We start from the raw sequence: 22,691 nt of genomic DNA on the forward strand, positions 1-22,691 counted from the left end.
GGAACAGAAATTAGAGATTTAATGGAGCTATCTGCCAATGCAGTCCGTTTCCAAATTGCTGCCATTTCTCCACAGGAATTTCAGGGTGCCTCCAGCTGTGATTTTTCTGGGTGCCCTTTTAAAGCTCTTAACCAAGATAACCAGAATAACACTTTGGCTCTTAGGTTTTTGTAATAAATCATATGAGAATAAGGCCCATGCTGTTTAAAGCAAGGAAGTAAGGAGAAAAGAAAATTAAAAGAAAAAAATGCAAAAAATTCCCATTGTGAATCTCACAGGATTCTTTCTTTTGTTGTTGAAATTTTGGTTTTGCTCAACAGTTTTAAGTAGTTGGTTGATTTCCAGACTTCAAAATCACAGAGAATAGTCAGTAAGATTTCTTGCATTTTCGATGTGGGGAATCATTACTCGCATATACAGCATTTCCAATGGTCTCATATTTGTGGGTTGTCAGTGTCTCTTCTGAGGACTGGATGACTTTATGTCCAAATTTTTTGAGTATCCTCCAGTCTGGAGTGTATTGAATTTTTTAATGTGTGCATGTGTGATTAACTGGGATATCTGTTGACATGTTTGAATGTAATACTTACGGATTTCCATTAAACTCAGCAGGATTGAGCGGTTCTGGAAACAAATCATAAATATTCATGCAGAGGACTCCAAAATTCAGATACCCCAAGTATGTGAGCTACTGAAAGCTGGTGAGATTATTAAGTTTCAGACTTGCTAGAAGCAAAAACCATTAGAAATATTGTAAAGGTTACTGTCCTATTGTTCTTTGCTGCCTGTTTTTTGCAGATATTTAGTACGTTTTTTAAAGACACCTCTACCTTGAAGTATATATCTCAACTGACTTGAAATCTGAAGGCTGAGAAGCTTAAATCCAACAAATAAAAATTAATAAGATGTCAAATTGCGAAAAAGTCCTGAAAGTCATTCTTGGTATGGTGTGTTCCCTTTTTTAGTAAGTAAAATGTTCTCTACATGGCTTGCTTTGTTTACGTAGGAGAGAAGCATTGCCAAAGGAAATGCAGAAGGATTTGTTTAGAGAAAAAGCAGCTCTCTAACTACTCGCATAATCATGTGAATGACTAAATGCATAACAGGATTATCTGGTGAAAGGTAAATGCTTTGTAAATCAGTCTGAAAACTCAGTTCCCATTAAAATACATGTGAATGACACACCTAGAAACAAAAGAAATTAGAAACTGGCTTTGATGATATAAAAATGGTAGATGACAGCATTTGGAGCTATGCTACCAACAAATCCCATACCATTTTCCCCAGCTCTTGCTTTCTGCTTATCTGCAAAGTTTGAGCTCTCAGCTCTGCATAGTCACTGACTTCATCCAGAATCTCAAACAATGGGAAAGCAAGGACAAATTCAGCAACTTACTGCAACTGCCAGAGTGACAGCAGCAGAAGGAAAAGACAAAACAAAGCAAAAAAAGCTGGTGCTAACAACAATGACATCTAACAACCATCTGACATAGTCTAGAGCCTGTGCTGTACTGCTCTGCCTGCCAGCATATTGATTTTAAACTCTGCACGGCACCCAGATGCTACAGTGATGGGCAATAAATAAATAACATTGTTTTGTTCACAATGAAGATGACTCAGGATGCTCAAGAGACAGGGAATGATTCATATGCAGCCTTCAGACCTCCGTCAGCTGTAAGCTATTTTGGTTGCCCTCAGGAATTCAGTAACTGGGGCAGGGAAACAGATAGTTATTAGTGTGTTACTGCTGTGCTTGGCTACTATATGTTAATTTACAATTGTTCCATGTTCAAGTAAGTTGTTACTTATTCCTCAGGTGGCTGCAGTGAGGATATTGTGAGAAGTTGCATGTACTAGGATGTGTGCCTGGTGGAATGAATTCTTCTACCGTTACAAGCCATGGAAGTGAGCAGCACAAGGCAAAGCGAATGAACTGTAGTCTGGCTTCTCCTCTGCTACAAGTGCCTTTCTGAAAAAATATCACTGTGCTCTTTCTCAGTCCTGCACCTGATATTTGGCTTACCTTTACATAATTTTGTGCCTTTTTTTTTTTTTCTTCCTAGAGGGTGACAGAATGGCAAGGTCCCAAGCTACACTCATTCTTTCCATTGCAAGAGATGTGCAAAGAATGAGTGTAGCTCAGTTTGAAGTTATAATTTCCTTTTAATTGGTCTGTACTTCTTCATGGTCATGGAAGAGCTCCATTTACTGCTGCATCCTGTTCTTGCTGGGTATGGTTAGAGCTTGTTGCTCTTGTGCCTTTTCTCTGTTGTTCAAGTCTAACTCTCTAAACTTTTCAGCACATGAGAACACAAAGCTAATGAAACCCATCAGATCTGTCACAAATGTTATGTAAGAATGTTACAACTTGGGGAACAGAGGCACAAATTAAAAAATGGCTTGCATGGTAGAAAAATTACACAACTGGTTATTCTGAGAAGCAGCTAGAAACTCCTAGTGTCCTGGTTTCTTTTCCTTACCTGGGAGGATTTGAGGGCAAGGTTCTATAAGTAAAAGAAAATCTTTACATGGCTGTACTGCATTGTTTAAAAGCTCTTATTTTTCTCCTTTTATTACAGCTTGACAATTGTGTTTAGAAGCAAATGCCCAATTTGAGAAGGCGAATTCAGGAACACAATTGCTGTCTGGCATTGTCTTCTGTTCTGCACAAACCTACACAACCATGAACATCCAGCTTCTGCTTTGTGCAGCATGGGATCCAGATGGATGTTTCTGCTGAGTCTGGGATTTTGTTTACAAATGCTTCCACTCTAAAAAAAAAAAAAAAAAATTATTCCCCACATACAGTTAGTATGAGCCTTTAAAAAAAATGCATTTGAATATCATATATATTTAATACACGTCCTAAAGGTAGAGATGCTGAATCTTCCTGCTAGGTTTTAACTCCATTTTAACCTTTTCTGTTTCTTGGTTTTATTTGTCCTTTGAATATGGGTTTTGACTATGCCGTCTGAATGACTATTTTTTTTCAGCTGAAATTTTTTCCATGTTTCCAAATGAAAAGAGCCGCCTTCTGCTTCACCAGTTTCACTTGTGCATTACAACAAAGCAGTGCAGGAAGATTACATTTGTCAAACAAAATGAAAACATATTTCAAGGACAGATATTCTTTCCAAACACTAATGGGGTTCTTTGCCTAGGTCTACAATAAGAGTTTTTAACCGCTGCAGAAGGTCATTAAAACTCTCTGGAAGTTGGGCAAGATAGTAATGCCCTGTACTTTTTTACTGCCTTCCAGTTCAACTGTTTTACCACCATCAGCCAATGTGTCTTCACAAGATCCTTCATAGGGAGTCTCAGCGTGTAGCATTAGCTCGAATTGTAGATAAAGCTACCAACATGATTTCTTCACCCACGCTCCCACCTCCAGAAAGTCTCAGCTACCAGGTTTCTAAGCAATGCAGCCAGCAGCAGCTGGCTTCTTTGCAAGCAGATGTGCCCACTAAGGTCCATAGAAATACTGTAGCTGCATGCAGCAAATGTTGGCTCCACTTTCAGGTGACTTCTCCAGTGCCCTGTAAGCTCCTGGAATAAAATTTGTGATACAGCATACAGGAGACAGCAGATATTCCCAGATGTTTAAGCCTTGGTAATACATAGCATGCTTTTGATTAAACTTTAGATAGAAGCTGTTTGCTATATCTACTCAGGATGATGCTCAGGATGCTGTGTCAGGAAACGAGTGTAATTCCAGTTGCGTACAGGTGAGTATTTAGAGAGAAAAATTATTCTCTAGCATCTACCAATGTATCCTATGCTTTGCTATCTTTATCACTTACATCCAGTAGCCATAAATGGTTGCTAAAAGTTTATTTTGACTTCTTTTAGATACATTTAAATTTGACCTTTCTGTTATTTTATTTCATAATTTTTTTTCTCATTTTTCATCCTGCAGTTTGGAACAACCATTTTCTTCATTGTCCATGAAAAGATTTCAAAAGATGTATAAATATTTACTCTTCTTGAGACAAGCAAGTCAATCAAATTCTGTATAAAACATACATTGTACTTTAATGTGGTTCAGATTACCCAGTCATATCCAAAATGCAGAAATATCATATTTTAAAGTGGAATGTTTTCATCATCTCCACTAGAAGTACTACATCTGAGCACGGGATATGCTGAAATCTCTAGCAGCAACCCAGAATTAAATGGGTCTATCTGAAATCCCTGAAACAACCTGGAAATATTTCCTAACTGCTAAATGGCACTAAGAACAGTTTGAAATACATCAATTATTGATCATTATGAACTGTTATAATTGCTCTAGGACTGTGAGCAGCTGGCCAGGAGACAGCCTCTTTACCTGGCATACCATGAGTGAAATTGAGAATCATTACACTTCCTCTGTCAATATTGCTGTCTATACAAAAAATGTAGCAAAGTGCACCTGAGTATGATGCAAGATCCTAGCTCGATATAAATTTCACTTGAAGAGAGTCACACATTTAAAGTCTTTGACTGAGACCTAAAGACCTGACTCGTAATGCAAAGCATTCTCAGGAAAGATTGTTTTGTCTAAAAGGTTAATTCTAAAATGTGCTAAAAATTCTTTATTCCTTTTCAAGTTGCATTTGGCTGAGGTGTTTACTGTCTTACAAGTGGCATAGTGTAACTTTTTTTTGTAATGCAAGACAAAACACAGGAGGAGCATGGAAAAAAGAAATTGAAGGCTCGTTAGTGGTGAATAGAAGTAAAAAAATAATTATATGGAAAATGATTTGAAAATTAATTATATGGAGGAGCTTGAAAGTGAAATAACTGGAGATTTGGTGGTCAGGAAAGGGGAAACAGACATGCAGAAGGGAATAGGTGTTAAAGTAACTTTACGTTTCATCTGGGTAATGGTCAATCTGAACTGATGCACGATGATCTGGGTATTTGAAAGCATATGGACATTTATTTTCTTTATCTCTTCTGCACGCATCTCCAACAAGTCTGACCAACTTTGTGTATTGGCTGTTTTTGGGGCGATTCCGCTGCTGTTCACTAATGATATTTATGCAGGATGTATACCCACATTTCTGCTTGAAGAGTACATCCAAGGGTGTATGGAAACACTCCAATATACCTCTCAAATGGCAAGTATTTTGACTAAATGTGATTGTTTCAGTTTTTCTTATATAATGAGATTTACAAGTAGATTGAGCGAGCCTAATGCAATACTTATGTTCCAATTATGACAGTAGACAAATGGGACAAATGATTCTTGATATAAAGCAGAGTCTGCCTGAGGTCTAATTTTACATCACAGCTATAAATATCACTCTTGCCAAGTCCCATTCATTTCCTAGAGTGGTCACTTGGTTTGCAATTTTGAGTTTATGCTTGTGCTGAAGGATTTTCTTGTATGTTCTGTGATCAGTTTCCTCCATTTCCATCATCAAACTCCTTAAAGCAAACTTTCACTTTGGAAAGCAGTGCCCATACAGCGAGAAGCTAATTGCCTATTGCCACAACAGTGTACACAAATGAACAGTTACCAAAGTCACTAGGTAGGTACATGTTCAGTAACGCTCTGTATGCTATAAGACAAATGCAAACGGTTTCTCCAATGTTTATTTATTTCTCCTATGTCCCTTCAACACATATTTTTGAAATATTTGTGCTTACAAGTTCTTCACGGTTATTGGGTGTGCAAACTATGTGATTTGAGTTACGGTGTTTGCAGTCAGTTGGTATTAGATTTGTTTACAGTGTTCCTTGAAGACTTTTGTAATTCTGCAAGATAATGCACACTTTCTTAACTGGCTGTTGACAGTACTTACTGAAATTTGCATAGGCAAGTCTCCTGGTCAAAAGATATATTCTGTGTTGGCTGGCTGATCCAACCTACTGACCTGTGTAAATAAAGGCAGCCCCTCCAGAAAGCCAGCAATGCTCATTTTTCAGTCAAGATCTGGAGAAAGTAGTTAGTACAGACATTAGATATCCATGCCTGTTCATTTTTTGGGAATGTATGAGAAGCTTCTTGGTTTGGTACTAGTTACTAGTGAGTGACTTCCTAATTTAAATTTATTTGGATTTCGTTTTCCATTGATGTCTAATTGTTCAGTTACAGTGTTGGTTGGTATATCATGCATCTACAGCTTGCACTGACTTTGGACTCGATTTGCACTTTGATAGACCACAACGGCACCACTAGTCCTTCTGGATCCTTGATGTGTCATGGCATTGCATTTAGGAGTAGGGGAAACCTTTCATATATCCGGAAGTAAATGACATATGATCTGTGTCTTTTTTATTCTGCCTTCAGGGAAAGTGATGAAGAAATGGTTGTATCTCACAGAGAATGAGAGAAGTTTTGCAGAAAATGGCTGGAGAAAGGTCAAATTTGTGACTATTGTATGTTGTGAAATGTACATTGTGAAACTAATGAAAAACTTATGAAATTGGTTTCTACTGAGTAGAGGACAGGCAGAATCTGGCCCATAGGGAGAAGCAATAAGTATGCAATAGGAACAATACAATAGTTTTATTTACATAAAGACTTAGTAAAACAAGCTGTGTTATTTTAGCTGAGTCTGCCCGATTTACTGTCCAAACACAATACTTAATGATACATAATTGGCATCTGATCAGTACCACATAAGTGGAATGTTGTTGTGCAATGTTCTGTCTTTGGAGCAGCTTCCTTTCTCGGTGCATTACCAGTAAGGTCTGCTACACAGTGCTGAGAGAGAGCGTGCACGAGGGAGCACTAGCCCCGAATGTGCTTCTGGAAGACGTGGGATAATCCTTTGCTATAATGATAAAATAATGGTCTGACTGTCTGTATTCTGCTCCAGAGGCTGCTGCAGCCTTTGGTCTGAGTTAGATGAAGGCTCAGCCTGGGCTTGCTCAGAGGCCTTGAACTGCTGTAGTGCAGGATGCTTGGTCAGCTCCCGTGATCCCCCCTTTGCCTTCTGCTGCGTTGTGTTCCCACCCAAAATACTGAACAGCTCCAAGGAGCCCGGCTCTGGCACATGCATTGCAGTTCTGCAGGCACTGCTGGGAAAGAGTACAGAAGACCTTGCTTTGCTCAGAAGCAAGTGGGAACGAACATGATCAACTAATACAAAATGCTTCACCTGCTGACAGTAATTTTCTTCCATATTCCTTTGTTATTTGTTTTGCAATTTTATTTCTTCATTTTCTTTCTCTTCCTTTACTCTAGTAGTGCCATATTAATGGCATCCTTTAGATACAGTGGCATTCTCTATGATATTTTGAATTTGTCAGTATAGTTTGCTTACAGGATTATGTTAAAAAACCTTCTCGTTCACTCGAGTTGGTGCAAGAACTGACTCTGTGAAAGGGCTGCATGCTGTGCTCACTAGCACTCTTGGGACTTCATTCTCATTTTTTCTGACATACCTGGTTTCCAGAGGTTGGCAGGCTCTCATCCTTTAAAAGATGGAGGATTGAAAAAAAGAGAATTGCTTGGTGGAGGTTGGTTTAATTCAGCTCATGGCTGCAATTCTGCTCTTTATAGCTCAAAAATTCAGTCAAAAATATCTTAGAATTAGCAAGCTCAAAATTAATTAGGTCATGTCTGGGATATCTTTAGGAAGCAACTATCTGTTCCAGGATGTGCTAGGAAAGCGTTGCTAGATGAGATACACCACTCCAAGTCACCATGGAACTGGTGCACAGGGTGAAGGTCTAGACAACTGCTTGTGGTCCTCTCAAGCTCCATTTCCTGTCATTTTTCTATTAACTGAGACCAGGCACATATTTCAGGAGGAGGTAGAACTGAGGTTTTTTTGTACTTTCAACAGTTAAAGATGTTTTGATGTCCTCCCCTCTCTTCCCTCCCACCCCCCATATTTGGAGGTGTTTGCTTCAATGTCAGCCAAATTTGACAGTTGTTTCTTACACATTTCTGTAAGTACAGATGCATAACACTGCTGTCACCAGGAAGAAATGTGGGTTTTCAGTTGTGGTCAGAAAGAGCTCTGAAGTTTGTATAATGCTTCTTGTTCCTAGACCATTTTTTGTTCCTAGACCATTGTGTATCACTGTGATTTCATAGTATGGCACAAATCACTTTGCTGATGCTTGTGGTTTACTCTCAGTAAGTCAGCAGAAGAAAGCGTCTCATATAGGAAAAGGTTTCCACAAAAACTAAGTACTCTGAGGGACATAGGTGGAGTAATTTCCATTTTCCTTTTTATTCTTGGCTACCAACCAACATGAGCAGTTTTGCTCTGCAGCTGTACACTGCTGCAGGTTGGGTTAGATTCTGAAGCTGCTTCTTATTTGTCTCAGGTCAGTGGTAAAGAGTAAAACTGAAAGAAACCATCTCCAGTATCCCAATATACAAAGAGTCAAACCTTGCTCTTACTTTGAACTTCCTTTATCTAAGAAGAGAGTTTCTACCAGGAACTCAAACTTTACAGGTTCAAATGCCCTTTGCAAGAGAACTTCTCATATGAAATACATATAACTGATGTACACTTGTATTTGCTTTGTTATAAATGCAGGCAAATGAACCAAAATCTTTGACGGCATCTGTGAATTCTAGATGTAGAGGGAGGGAAGTAGGTGAGGAAAGGAGCCGGACTAGTGCTTATGTGCCAGCTGAGCAGATTATATTAGATCAGTCACGGGCAGGAAAACCATGAGTAGTAGACTAAAAAGCACTGCCTACTTGCAGCCGTGCATGTGTGTCTAGATCTTTATTTTTGGTCAAGCTGATATGAATATGGGAGATATTGAGAAAGATAATGTTGTGTATTTGTATGTTTTCCTTTGCTTTTGTTTGTTTTATAAATTCCTGAGATGTGCTTGGGAGCCACAGTCAGTCCTTTTGTACCACTGATGTCTGGAAAGTTGACAGGTCCTCTCAGCTGGGGTAACAGGTAGTTAACACAATAATAACAAAAATAATTTGCTCTAAACCATGTTTTTCCTCACCTCAGTCTGGGGTCTGTGGGTAAGGAAAAGGAACGAGGCCACTAGTTCAAACCAGGCTGTAGACCACATTAAAGATTTGAGAGCTGCAAATGGCTCTTTTGTTTTCCCCATTTTATCCTAAGCTGTGTTCAGTGTTTGCTACAGCTGTGCATCTGGGTGGTTTTTCCTCAGCAGTAATGCCAGTTCATCAACGTCAGCTGTGGTTACTTGAAACAAAGTGGTTAAGCCTGCCATGTTTGGAGATGTGCCACAAAGCCATTTTGTTTTGTCGGCTCAGTGACTGATTATAGACCTATGGAGAAAAGATGTTGCAGGCAACACTTGAACAGTCTGAAGTAGTGTAAATTGTATTATGAACTGTCTAATTTCTAATATTCAGCATACATCAAGTTCATTTCCATGCTGAAGGCATAGTCCATTGCATCAGTTGTGGCCAGCGTAAGCCTTGCGGGTGTGCACTACGAGGAAATCCACAACACAATCTGTTAAATTCACACACACTCTTATATTAAAGCAAATGTAATCTCTGCAGTGCTAGCTGAGTAATACCTTAAGTTAAATAATACTTTAAATAAAGGGCCACTTTGATATCAAAAGTCCTCTTCTGTTTTCTATGAAAATTCATAGAAGTCTTTCCTAGAATCTTGAAATTAAAGAGGAAAATCATCATTAAAGCATTCATTCCTTATTGAGAGAAATTCAACTTGTCCTTCAAGTTTGAAATTAATAGCAAGTCTGCTTTCTGCTCTTTGAATGTGATGCGCTGTAATATCGCACCTTGACAGCGAGTGTGGACTGTTTATTCCTTTGTAGAGTCACAAGCTGCTATATCAGACTTCTGTTCTTTCACTGGTAGAACTCTTTTCAACTATATAAAGCACAGTTATACTCTGAGAAGTGGCACTGAAAACTCCACTGCAAATAGCTTTATTTCATGTCCTTGATCGTTATACAACATATTTTGCCCAGTTCAAAAGGATAAAGATGCTATTTTCTAACAGCTGGTGTCGTTACTGGGCATGGACATCTGGATCTGGAGTTCCCTCCTGTTTGCGTGTCATCAACAACCACCTTGGTCTGGCTGAGGCATGCTGCACGTATACTTGGTGCAGCCATCAAATGGGTCAGGTAGATTATATATTTTAAATCCATGAGTTTATATACACTGAAATAAGTACAACTAACATATTATAGGACTGTAATATATATTGCAAATATTTTCAATCTGTGTTTTCCTAAAGACATGTTGGCATTTTCTGTGCAACACCTATTTTTGAGTGAGTTCTGTATCTCCACACAAGTTGGGATAGGGCAGTGCTTTGTATCTAGAGCCATATATGAAAGCCTGCTCCCTACTAACTTTCTGGGATATTTAAAGATCTTTTGCTGTGTTTAACTTTATTAAATTTATTACTAGAGAAAGTAATTACCTAGAAAGAAACATATTTTCTGAGCCTTGAAATTAAATGTCAGTTTTGGGAAAGCTTCCAAGATGGAAGAGAATTAATCAGTGATGGAGAAGACTTTTTATGTCCATGCAAAATATTCCCCTGCCTCTTACCCTAATTTCCCCAGGTCGCTCTCTGTACCCTTGCTCCTTTTGGCATCCAGAGGCTGTTCCACAGCTATGGCCATTTTATTTGTGCTTGCGTACCATTGACTATAGCACTGTTTGTCATTTCTGACCTGTGTGCCACAGGTTCCCCATCACTGACATAAGGATTTAGTTAATATACTGCATTTTATAGCTTCACGAGTGAAATAAAAATGTCCTGATCAAATGGACTGTAAGCCTGGCAGGATATAGGTAACCTGTGTTTATGCATTACCAAACACAAGAATCTCTACTGATTAGATTAGTACCTTTGAGCACCAATTTAACATATATATTTAATAACAGTAATAAAACTAATTCCATCATATTCCAGGCGCACTAAAAAGGTAGCTTTGAAATGCTTTTGGCATTGATCAGTTCTTATGAACTGCCCCATAATGATATAAATAGATTTATGCACTGAATGATGTTAACGTACTTGTCCTCCTGCTGATTTTGGATGCAAAAGATGTATCAGGTGGCCACATGTGCCTACATTTAACTGGAGTCAATACTATCTTAGCTAGCTAACTAGAATGTATGTACCACATAGACATATCTCTCTAGGTGAATCAGAGCTACCTGCTGGGTGCATGGTGGACTATATATTGCTAATGGCTAAGTGGAAAATATTCTGCACCTTGAGCATGAAAAGACATGTTCTATCTCTATATTGTGAAATTCCAGCTGCACATAGTGTGGACTAGAGGAATTATCACATAATCTCAAGAAAACACAGCTTTGTTGCAATAATTGCTTTTTTAATCTCTTCTACTGTTTATCAAAGGACTGCCAAGAGGTAGGGGGCTCTCATCTTGATTTCTCACTGAAATTAAGAGAAGTAGTTTTGTGTACGTCTTCCTGAACACTTTCTGAAACACTCCAGTTGGCATGATCATTAACGAGCTATACTCATTCAGCTGCTAACTGTATTCCTTGCATCGATTGTGTTCTGGTCTCCTAAATGAAACAGCTGTGGATGTATTTACAGTCTGAGAAAGCTGGACCAGTGATAGAAGCTTGCAGTTGTAGTCATTGCTCATTGACTGACATAAAGACAAAACCAATGGGGAGCACGTGGTTACTCTTTCTGTTGTCTCTAACTCTGCCCATGTGTTGCCATTTAACTTGGATGGATCAGAGAAGTCAGCATTCAAAGCTTCTGCTAATTCAGGTCTGTGAGAGCATATTAAGTCCCAAACATCATAAAGAGAGATTGGTAAGGACTTCAGAAAATACAGCTATATATTAATGGAAGTGGTGAAATATAAAATAGTTTTACAAAGTGAAGAATGAAATGCAAAAACAAGGATCACAAGTTATCTAGTGATGAGTCTGTAATCAAAAAAAATCTAAAATCTACTGTTTGTTTTCAAGTGTCCTGAAATTCTGTTGCCTCAAGCAGGCCTTCCTATAGATCTTTGTACAAATACACTAAACTTGCTTCTGAAACTGTAGTGACTGCACAGAAAATGTTCCTGGACTTGTATTTATTTAGAGAATTCCCTTTATTACAATAAAGTCATAAATGTCTTGAGAATACTTTACTCCTGTGTTTGGTTTAGAAAACAACCTCTCATTGATGGCAATTATCATAGAGTGTAACCAAAAGATGGCAGCAGTCCAATATTTTTTTTCTATCAAGTAAACAAGAGACTGACTTTACTGTTTTATGAGCTCTGCTGTGTTATTGGAAAGGAAGAATGCTATGGATGCTATTTCCTATTGGAAAGGAAGCGATTAAAACGATTTGAGAGATAAAAAATGCTTTGCAGTTTTTGTGTAAACATAACTGCAAACTTACTTTTATTAAATGGCTATTAATTGGACACTGCCTCTAGGATGCGGCAAGCAGAGAATGAAGCACATTGAGAGGAGGCACTTGTCAGACCAAGTAGAAGTGTGTTCATTTAAACACTTTCATGCTGGATAATTTCCAGATGGGACTTCACCTATAGTGACAAAAAGACCCAACCAGACCCCCAGAAGAGAGTTAGCTTCCCAAAACAGGAGGAACTGGAGAGGGGACCAGAATGACTGACTGAGCCATGTTTCCTTACCCTTTGACAGCGAACCTGTAATTATTTCTAGTGTGTGATCTTAACACCTGTGTGCTTCAACTTTCCTGGTGACATTCACAAGGGAAATCACTAGATTAACAAAATGATCTTCACAGGCCTTCCCAAAGCTCTGTGAGGTCAGGGAAAAGGTTCCCAGTGACTTCATTTGTTTCCGAATCAGCTGCAGTCTGGTGGCATCCCAAAAGTGCCTGAAGTTGTGCAATGTACCAATATGCACCTTATGCTGGATTTTCGATTATCAGTGCAGTCAGGGAGGCCATAACAAAACAGAAGCTACCTCTCTTTGAGGAAAAAAAAAATAGGGAAATAACTATTTATTGGGCTTACAGTGCAGAAAAACTCCCAAACACCAAAACCAAAACAACCAAGCACTCAAACAAGCCTTTACTCCCACCCCCAAGCATTTTCAAGTTCAAACACCTCACAAATCAAAGCACATAACATCTTCCAAAACATAGAAAATCCCTTAGGAAAAGGTTTCTCATAATCACAAATTTTCTTACAGGAGATTGCTCAACAACTCTTAAGCAACATTTCCATTATGTGCAAAGCAAAACCAAAAGCTTGCAGTGTTCCAGCATGCATTCACTTGCTGCTGTAACTGAGAGTCTGTTCTTAGTCTGCTTTACTCTCAGCTCCTTTGTAAGGTGAATATAAATTAGGAACATAATCCTGGGAACTGATCTTCACAGTTGCGAAGTGGTGTTATCACCTTGTTAATGTTTTTCATATATTTCAGCAGGACTAATGCCTGATATTCAACTAGTGTGGTATACCACTGCAGAAACACTTTGGGTGGTTGAAGGCTGTCCTGATCAGGGACCATTTATTAATTTATTTTAAATGATGAAAATCCCACTAGCATTTTCCTCTGATTTAGTATTTATCTTTGATAGCTCAAGGTTCCAGGCTGAAGATAAACCTGGGGAATAAATAAAAGAAACAAGTACAACGCGCGATTCATATACTTCTGGCTTCAGAACAGAAGCAGTTTGCCCAAAGGAAGCAAGGTGAGTAGGACTTGCTTTTTCCTACATAAGGTTTTAAGAGAAAAGCTACAGGAGATAAGGGTCACAAAGGCTCCGATAAGTGAAACGTGATGGGAAATTTGCCTGCCTTTTTTACTCCTGTCACCCTTTTTTGTGCTTTTTGACTTACCCTGATATTGGATAATTCTAATTATACAACTCTGAATTGCTACGGAATTTTATTTCAGAAGGTGAGAAATGAATTTATTCTTTGTACCAGCAAAAGAAGGTTTCACCTCCTGCAGAAATTCTACTTCTTTCCTTCATCTCCCTGCTGTTATTGTTTAGGCAACTGCTGTCTGTGGATGTGAAAGCATACCTTGTTTTATTCACAGGCCTGCAGCCTCAGAGTCCTCCTCTGAATTAGTGCAGTGCAGTCAGCGTCAAGCCAAATTTACAAGCCAGAACAGTTTGACATCAGCGGGAGTAGTCTCAGAAAGGAGTGTACAACGTGACTCCAGAAGAGGCACATGAACTCCTCAAGCTCTTTGTTAAATAAACAAAATGTTGATGTTTGTGGTGAGTTAAACATCTGCATTTCACTTCGAGCATCAAGTGAACTTTGAAAATGCAATTTCCCCTGTTTTTATTAAATTCAACAGTTTGACAAAACTTGGCTGTCAGAAGTACTTCTAAAAGGAGTGACCAATAAAGAATGGTGTCTTTTATTGTACTGAAAAAAACAGATGTACTTACCTTTTTCTTTTTTTAGTGGTTCACACATGTACACTTCGTGTGGATGGTGGTTCCATTACCAGTCTTACTAACTGCATTTCCTTTTTGTCCATGTGGTCATTAATTTATATGTTAAAATTCAAGGCTTTTCTTCTTAAGAAAAAGTTGTATAGGAAGAGGAAAAAAGAGGGTGAGTCTCATAGTTATACTTAAGCTTAAAGATTGTTTTACTTTATTTTTTCAGGAGGAGTTTCAACATGATCATCCAATTTTTTTTCGAAAAAAAGGAAAAGCATGGAATTATTTAGGAATTTAAATTTCTTCTGAAAAACATTTGAGAAAACCTGGACTATCAATTAGTTTACATTAAACCCCAGCAGAATTAAAGATGTGTGTGATTTTTTTTTTTTTTTAAATAAACTATGGCTAACTTTGGTTTTTTGGTGAACAATTTACTTCCCAAAATGTACTATTTCGGACAATACAAGGTGAAGAAAAATATGTCGCAGGAAACTATTGTAATATTTCCAAAAACCATTTGAAATCTGAATTTGATTAATGAAGAGATCTGGATGCCATTCATAAAACTGAAAGCTGCTGAACAGGGTTTGGTCTCACGATGTCCTGGTCTACTGCTTTGGTCTACTTGTGGGATGAAGACCTAGAGTAAAATTTCTTCTTGGAGTGAACAGGGCAGTATTAATGCTCAAGTAACCCATATTTTGGATTATTTTCCAACAGAAAAAGGTGAAACTTGTCATTGTGAGCTATGTTCCTTATTTCATGTAATCAAGGAGAAAAACGCTGTAACTCAAAAGCTGAGGAGACAAAACTCTGAAAGAAGCTCATAGGCAGGAGCTGACAGTGGTTCCCTGAGGCTGAACATGTCACTTGTCACTGATCCAGGCAAGCAGTGCTGGCCACAGCTGGCTCCTTTCTTCCCCTAGAGAAGGGTTCAGAGGATGCAGCCAACACGTTCCCGCAAAAGCCAGCCCTGCTCCCTCACGTACCCAGGGCTGGCATGGGAGCAGTCCTTGGACTGCCTGCAAGTCATCTGCGATCCAAGAGCAACAGGATCACCACCTTTGGTACACGGTGTCGGGGACACAAAGTGGTTTTTTTTTTTCTTGATTGCTTTCTGACTCTGGCTTGCTGGCATTATTAAGTATGTCTGATTTGTTTCTGCTTGAATGAAAGGTTTTGTTTAATCTCAAATGATCTGTCTTAATTGGCTGAGTATATGGAAACATTTCAGTTTGGGATGAATCCAAAACAAAAACACTAATATTTTTTTTCCTGTTGGCTACCGAACCAAAAAATTCAATTATTTACATGGTTTCTGTTTTAACATCAGATGCAGAGGAACTTGGTAGGATTATGCCTGTGTTTGAACATGAAAATCAATGTGAAATCTAAAGCTATGGATCAAAATCAAAGCAAGCTCAGAGAAACAACCAGGATAGAGAAGAGAGGGTAGTTTGCTATTTTAGATGTATTTCTTTCTTTCTGATACACTTGAATTCAATCTGAATTCATACTGGAGTCTCTTAAAAGTTGATATTATTTGGGATTCAGGGTTTCCTTTGATTGTGTATAGAAATAGAGCTAGAAGGTCAGTTCTGGATATCAAACCTAGTCTGTTTTTAGGTGATGCATGTATTCTGGTTCAGGATAGTGTTCACTTGTCATTAAATAACGTGAGCAGCAGGTTTAGATCAGAACATTATTACAGGTTTTAAACTTGTTAAAAGTCAGCAGTTTTTTGGACCAGGGCTTCATATTTTAAGTCAGCATTAAAGCCACAACTTCCAGCCAGTGTGAGCTTCAGTGTCTTCAACTGGGATTTCCAGATCAGGTACATCTCTAGTGAAGGTAAAATATAATGTGGAGATAGAGACAGGATGAAAGACAGGCAAGTAATTTTTCATGCTTGTCTTACAATAATGTAGTAGAGAATAGGAATGGAAGTAGCACTGTTAGAAACTATCCATCACACATATGATTTAGGGAGATGAATGAGAGCTTTGGCTGTATGTTGCTGCAGAAAGGAGTCAGATGCATGATGGAAAACCCATGTTGCCTCCCCATAGAGCCAAGCAGAGGCTGTGGTTTCTTCTGCCCCTTATGGTGCATTTACTTCTGAAGTAGTTGATTCTCAGATGGAAAATAGGAATTAAAAAAATCCATTCGTCTTTGCCTAAGCACAAATTAAATAACTGCAATTTGCTTTATCTGCTGTGGCATTGGAGAGATGGAAATAGCTTGCTTAGGTGCTGGTTATGGATACACTCACCCTCCATTCTTTCTCCTCCTCTTCAAGCCCTCCACTATCTCAAGATGTCACTTGATATGTTGGCAACCAAATTAAATGCATACAAATACTGTTATTTTGCACTGCAGTCACAGGAACAATGTTAAAGCAGTTACCTGGTAAATTCAGCTTGGATTAAGTGGAACATACCTGCCAAGACTAGCTCATATGAAGAACATGGTAAAGAATACGAAGTAAAGTTAGAAGGTGATGCTTTGGGTAGGCTAGATATATTAGGGTCAGTCCAGGGGTCATTTTTAATAAATGATCAATATTATTATTTTTATAGATTTTACTTTTTTTTTTTAGTATATTTTTTAGGAATTATAGTCAAAAGTCATAACTGGATGGTGCCTATCTTTGAAAAGGCTACACTGAAAAATTTAAAAGTCCGAATTACACTTTTGAAGCACTGCAAGATATAATATAGACCTCCCGTCAGACACACTTATGTCCGTGTCCAAGTCCAGAGTGTCAGATCACATTCAGGTTTTCTCAACAGCAAGGAGGGCTTGGAATGTAATTGAAAGAAAACAAAACCTGATGCATAAGTTCTGTGGAAAACAGTGAGTCAGTAGCCATGCTTTCTGGGAAACCTTTCATAAAAACAAAAAGGAGAAATGTCGTGGTTTAGCCCCAGCCGGCGACTAAGCACCATGCAGCCGCTCGCTCACTCCCTCCCAGTGGGATGGGGGAGAGAATCGGAAGAGCAAAAGTAAGAAAACTCATGCATTGAGATAAAGACAGTTTAATAGGTAAAGCAAAAGCCGTGCACGCAAGCAAAGCAAAGCAAGGAATTCATTCACTCCTTCCCATGGGCAGGCAGGTGTTCAGTCATCTCCAGGAAAGCAGGGCTCCATCACGCGTAGTGGTTACTTGGGAAGACAAACGCCATCACTGCAAATGTCCCCCCTTCCTTCTTCTTCCCCAGCTTTATATACTGAGCATGATGTCATGTGGTATGGAATAGCCCTTTGGTCAGTTTGGATCAACTATCCCTGGCTGTGCCCCCTCCCAACTTCTTCTGCACCCGGCAGAGCATGGGAAGCTGAAAAGTCCTTGACTAGTGCAGCAACAACTAAAACATCTCTGTATTATCAACACTGTTTTCAGCACAAATCCAAAACATAGCCTCACACCAGCCACTATAAAAAAAATCAACTCTATCTCAGCTGAAACCAGGACAAGAAATTAGTCAGCTAAGAGAATCTTCTACTGTAGAGAAATGAAATTTCTCTAAACAAGTGGGTCTTTGTGGTGCTGATTTGATGATCATATTGAAATGTTTGAAGGCACTGCTAGTGGCCAATATTTGCTCCCAGTGCTGGACTATGTCCTGACGCCCTGCACTGGCTGTGCTGACGGGTTTGCTAATCTGGGTACAGAGCTGAAACCCTTTTGCAAGCATTGTTTTCACAACATTAACTCCAGCTTTGTATATACTTCTTAGTCTGTAAGATATGAGGTCCTGACACGGCATTACTTTCCACCTAACTTCCCATTCCCATACTTTTGCTACAAAGTGGTGCTGCAACAATTATACTGGAAGCATGGGGAGAGGAAACTGCAACTTCTTTTTCTCCTCTGAAACTGCCTGCAAACTAATTGCCACTTAAGCTTTATACTGCAAGCTATGTATTACAGAGAAAAGGTTGTCTTAAGAGCTTGAGTTGATAATTTTTCTCCAACTTTTTCTGTTACCCTCTCCTGTGAAAAGTTTTATTTAAAAAAAAAAAAAAAAGAGAAAGAAAGGCTAGCTCACCAAATGTCACATACCTCACTCTACATGTACTTACATAGTACATAGATTACTTTTTCTAGTTCTTGGTAGATGAGATATCACTATGTAAGGAGAATCAAAGAAAAGAAATGGTTGGGAAAAAGTTGGGTCAGTTATTTGTGACATTGTGGAGTTTTTCCCTCCTGGCAATAGTTAAATTGATTTTATAATGGTAATGCCAACAACAGTTGGGATATGAGTGCCACATAATGGGCTCCATTTGATTATTGTACTCTGGTTTTCAGCTGCCAATAATCTTCACTAGTATTAGTTGTACCTAAAACATTTATTGCTATTTTTACAGAAGGTTGCAAGGATTGGACTGAGCTCCCTTCTTCACAGGTGATCAGATCAGGATTAGAATACGCTGGCAGGGTATTGTGATAATACCAACTCATCACCTTTTATTTGGTTATGATTTCACAGAATCACAGAATTGTATAGGTTGGAAAAGACCTTTAAGATCATCAAGTCCAACCGTAAACCTAACACTACCAAGACCACCACTATCCCATGGCCCTAAGCACCTCATCCAAACGTCTTTTAAATACCTCCAGGGATGGTGACTCAACCACTTCCCTGGGCAGCCTGTTCCAATGCTTGATAACCCTTTCAGTGAAGTAAAATTTCCTAATATCCAGTCTAAACCTCTTGTGGCACATCTTGAGGCCATTTCCTCTTGTCCTATCACTTGTTACATGAGAGAAGAGACCGACCCCCACCTCTCTACAACCTCCTTTCAGGCAGTTGTAGAGAGCAAGAAGGTCTCCCCTCAGCCTCCTTTTCTCCAGGCTATAAACAACCCCAGTTCCCTCAGCCGCTCCTCATCAGACTTGTGCTCTAGACCCTTCACCAGCTTCGTTGCCCTTCTCTGGACACGCTCCAGCACCTCAATGTCTCTCTTGTAGTGAGGGGCCCAGAACTGAACACAGTATTCGAGGTGCGGCCTCACCAGTGCCGAGTACAGGGGCACAATCACTTCCCTAGTCCTGCTGGCCACACTATTTTTGATACAAGCCAGGATGCCATTGGCTTTCTTGGCCACCTGGGCACACTGCTGGCTCATATTCAGGTGGCTGTGGACCAGCACCCCCAGGTCCTTTTCTGCTGGGCAGCTTTCCAGCCACTCTTCCCCAAGCCTGTAGTGTTGCATGGGGTTGCTGTGGCCCAAGTGCAGGACCTTGCACTGAGCCTTGTTGAACCCCATACAACTGGCCGCAGCCCATCGATCCAGCCTGTCCAAGTCCCTCCGTAGAGCTTTCCTACCCTCAAGCAGATCAACACTTAGATTTACTCAGTCCTAATTCTGAAACTTTCTACCCTCAAAGTAAATGACGATTAGTTTATAATTTTTTTTTCCCTACAGTCATGCTACTGTAACTCAATGAAGTCTACCAGTCTCTGCTTTATTTCCTATTTTCACTGTTAAACAAAAGTGAAATTATGACTAGGAGGCCAAACGTGATGTAGTGGGAATAAATATATGGGATTTTTTTTTTCCAGTATACTTGCAGCATCTTTTCTTTAAGTGCTCCGGTATTATTTTTCACAAAAAGTGAGGAGAATAATAATTTGACTATTCTGTCATAACTTTTCCATCTTGTGAGTGGATTTTATTCTTAGTGCATAGAACAGAAAACAGAATAAATTTCTAGCTTCATAGTTTGTCTAATTACCTGTTGTCTAAAACAGGTAGTATCTTAAAGGGCAAACAATATAAATAATTGCCTAATACTTTTAATTTGATTCGGATAGTTTCCTTTAAAAACTTTGCCTCCTGCAGCAAATTTTTAATCCTACACTAAAGTAGAAACTGAGTATAAATGCTGCGTTGAGTAGAACAATGTGGAACCAAACATAAGCCTCCTGCCTACTATAGTGAGCTGTGTAAAATATGCACAGTGGGATTTTGGTCAGGAAATTGGGAGATTAAGAATAGAATTGTTGTCTCTTTGCAGAGGGAATAATCAGAGACTTTTTTGTGTGTTTAATCACTCTAGATAAGGAAGCTGAAGTTGTTCTTTTTCATATTGATTCAATGAAACATTTTGATTTAGGATCTTTGGGTTGTTGGTTTTGTTTGTTTGTTTGTTTGTTTTATGGCATTGCATGCTGAATTGCATTTACCAAAAAAGGGTGAGTGATGATGTCCAATAGATTAGTACCTACAACTTCAAAATGGAAATACAGAATTATTACATATGCAACTCTTATGGAAAATGTAACATGAAAACTCAATGTGCCTTCCATACAATGCAGGCAAATAAGAACGGTAATACTGTAACAGACTCTTGGTAAACTATGTTCATTTATATTCACACCTCTAAATGTAACTGTTGAAATTCTGGAAGGCATTATCCTTAAGCTTTCCCTGGATTTTTCTCATCAAGAATATATTGTAAAAATAATGTTATCATCCTGAGGCAAAGTGTTGGAATATATTAATCTCATGTGATAGGATTGTTAGAAATATTAACCATTGGTCTGAGTCATCCCTTTCCACTATAATTCTGAACTCCATTGGCAGTAACCATATGTACAGTCTCTGGTACGTACTTGGCTAACAGATCTAACAGATACAATGACTTTGAAGCTGGGATTAGGAATGTAAAAAGCACCCCAAAAACTAGTCATACATGGACATGGATCAAAGTCTAGAATTGAACAAAATACGTGTCTCTTGAGTCTGGATTTCCATTTGTTTTTTTACAAATTAGGTGTTGGAGAATCTGTGTTTTATTTCGCTAGTAAACTCAGAATGAAAGTAGCCGGGTTTATAAAGAATAGTCTTACTTTTGGTTACAATGTAAAACTGATTTTTTAAAAAAAAAAAAATCAACAGTCTGTTTTTCAGTAGTTTGCATTACCAAAGCTCCTTTGACTTCTCTCAAAGAATACTTTTGAAAGTGCTAATTACTCTGGATATTTCTTCCATCTTCTCTCGGTGTTGACACTTTATATGAATTCTTTTTTATGTTATATTATAACACATCCTATATTTATTAATAGCATATATATGGTTAATAGTGCTTAAAAGAAATTGCTCTAAAGTGCAAAAGTTTTGTGGTTTACATTTTATCATGGCACATTGTGAGCTGCAGATTTCTAAGTACTTTGTCCAGGGCTGTCTCTGAAAGAACATTCTGGTCGTAGCATCCAGGAAGAAATGTGCATTAGGGTAGGCAGAATTTATGAGAGTGGTTTAAAGGGTTTAATTTTGTCTTACATATGTTATAGTTTCCAGAAGCTTATGAAGAAGAACAGAGTGAATCATTTTCCTTGATTAGAGTATAAAATTACCTGGTTTTGTACCTGAAAACAGGTGTCAATGATGGGTGCTGGTTCAGGGATGAAAGAAGACACATGCAACAGTGGCATACATGCAACATAAGGCAGTCAAGGATGTATAGAGAATAGAGGAAAGACAGGAAAAGATTATTGCGTGAAAAAAGGACAGGAAAGGCATTTGCTAAATGGTTAGAGGAAAACTGCAGACAGAGATGAGGTGGCAGCGTGAGCAAATCCACAATCTGAATAAGAATGGCTCAACTGGGCTGACAGACATTGAGCTCTTCTCAGCTGTGTTTCATTTTCCTTCAGGAAACAGGTATTATTTCGTTCTACACATGGGGATCAGAGGCAGAGAGATTTATTTAAGGTCATCCAGGAAGTCTACAGCAGAACAGGGAACTAAACCAGGAATTTCTGAGTTCCAGACCAATACACTAACCATGGGACAGCTCATTTCCTCTCTATGGGAGTTTCTGCTGCCAAATTGCATTAGATGAGAACAAGTCCCTCTTGTTTACATTTCTTTAAAACAAACCTTCATTAGGACTGGATTCAATACATCACAAATACATTCTCAAGATTACCATGAAATGTTTAATAAATCTCTAACTGCTAATGATAGGATTGGCTGGTGATGTAAATGAAAATGAGATCGCAAGATTCAGGAAAAAAGCAAGTAAGAGTTATCTGAGAAGAAAAGTAAGGTTATTTTCTGACGCAAGGAAAAAGAATTGAAAAAACTCTGAGAAGTTTCTCTGAATTGGGAAAAACTTGTTTGTGTGATTGAATATGCCAGAATAATTTAAAAGTTCATTTATTATGAAATAAAATCTGCTTGTTTGAATACTGTTTCAACAAATCCCCTGAGGCTGTTTACATAAAGGAAAACAATCTGCCAATGTTAAATATTTTACTCACTTCCCTCATTTCCCAGTTCTTTCTTAAGAAAAAAAAAAGAATAAAAAAAGAAAAAGGAAAAAGAAAAAAACTTTTGTGCAATGCTCTTAAACTT

At 38.6% G+C, this 22,691-nt stretch overlaps 2 long non-coding RNA genes across 5 annotated transcripts; both read left to right on the forward strand.

The window, feature by feature from the left end:
- The first annotated feature begins 611 nt into the window (after positions 1-611).
- Positions 612-3,725, forward strand: LOC140654512 (uncharacterized). Of its 2 annotated transcripts, XR_012043431.1 has the most exons (6): positions 612-701; positions 799-942; positions 1,817-1,905; positions 2,064-2,231; positions 2,580-2,807; positions 3,644-3,725. It is a non-coding gene; the product is annotated as an uncharacterized lncRNA (long non-coding RNA). The 2 variants fall into 2 exon arrangements; XR_012043430.1 differs by lacking the exon at positions 3,644-3,725 and having other exon boundaries at positions 2,580-2,891.
- A 1,446-nt stretch (positions 3,726-5,171) lies between these two features.
- LOC140654347 (uncharacterized) lies at positions 5,172-15,168 on the forward strand. 3 transcript variants are annotated; one of them, XR_012043397.1, is made up of 6 exons: positions 6,766-7,100; positions 8,785-8,864; positions 9,921-10,047; positions 13,491-13,604; positions 13,958-14,141; positions 14,542-15,168. It is a non-coding gene; the product is annotated as an uncharacterized lncRNA (long non-coding RNA). The 3 variants fall into 3 exon arrangements; XR_012043398.1 differs by lacking the exons at positions 6,766-7,100; positions 8,785-8,864 and adding an exon at positions 5,172-6,348; XR_012043396.1 differs by having other exon boundaries at positions 6,766-8,864.
- The last annotated feature ends 7,523 nt before the right edge of the window (positions 15,169-22,691 follow it).

Source organism: Ciconia boyciana, chromosome 7 (assembly GCF_034638445.1).
Source record: "Ciconia boyciana chromosome 7, ASM3463844v1, whole genome shotgun sequence".
NCBI classification, from domain to species: Eukaryota; Metazoa; Chordata; class Aves; order Ciconiiformes; family Ciconiidae; genus Ciconia; species Ciconia boyciana.